The sequence below is a fragment of the Brassica oleracea genome, chromosome C4 (assembly GCF_000695525.1).
Source record: "Brassica oleracea var. oleracea cultivar TO1000 chromosome C4, BOL, whole genome shotgun sequence".
NCBI classification, from domain to species: domain Eukaryota; kingdom Viridiplantae; phylum Streptophyta; class Magnoliopsida; order Brassicales; family Brassicaceae; genus Brassica; species Brassica oleracea.
The window spans coordinates 36,992,998-36,994,127 of record NC_027751.1 but is presented as its reverse complement, the minus strand read 5'-3'; positions in this window follow the sequence as shown (position 1 = coordinate 36,994,127).

Sequence of the window (1,130 nt, the reverse complement as noted above, 5' to 3'; positions counted from 1 at the left end):
CATTCTCTACTGACCTAGACTATGCATAGATCAGTATGATAGAGGCTAAAAGCCTGCAAAAATATACACTTTATGGCACGACCGGATTGGCCATCCTGGTCCAAACATGATGCGAAAATTGATATTCAAAAGACACACATTAAAAGATAAGAAGAGTTATCCCAAAGAATCTCACGTGTGTAGCATGTACACAAGGGAAACTCATTAGGCCATCACCAGTAACACGGCTACGAGCCCCTTTTTCATAAATAAAGACTATATGTCTAGATAATACTGGTGCATACATGTCCCAAGCGTTTAAATGATTATGGTATGTCCATGGGGGTAAGTGTGGACAATTCTGTGATACATGTCCATACCAAGAACGGCTTGGCCGAAATCTTTTAAAACGCAAATAGCTGATTGATAGACCGTAACTTATGAGGTCAAAACTCCCATTCACAGCTTGGCCGACACGAAATTTACATGCACCTAAGTTAATACGCATCAGGCCATTAAGTGAGCATAGATATCCCCTATCACAATTACTAACGGGTCAAGAGCCAGACATACTTTATCATAACACATTTGGATGTGATGTCTATGTACTAATTGCTCCACCACAGAGAACTAAGATGGGACCTCAAAAGAAGGATGGGGATATATGTTGGATATGATTCCCCCACAATAATAAAGTACTTTGAGCCAACTATGGGGGATTATATTTTAGGCCATGTACACAGATTATTTTAAGATCAAGAGGAGAAAAAAATAATAAAGCTGGTAAAAGAATGTTAAAAAAAATAGAATGGAATCAACCATCAATGTCTTGGCAAGATCCTCCTGGTCATATGATTAAGACGCCATATGATGTTAAAACTAGTGGATATAAATGTACAAAAATTATACATTTACAAAGCTAGCTAATCAAATGCCAGATACATTTGTTGACCCGAAAAAAAATGACTAAGTCATATATAAACCAACTTGTAAAGCACCAACGAATTTGAGGATGCAACTACTTTTAGATTTCTCATAAGTCTGGCTTTATAAGAGAAAATTAGACTTGCAGCAAGTTGATGTAGTGACTGCATATTTATATGGTCCACTGGATAATGAAAGTACTAGAGGGTATTGAGCTGAAAGTACAG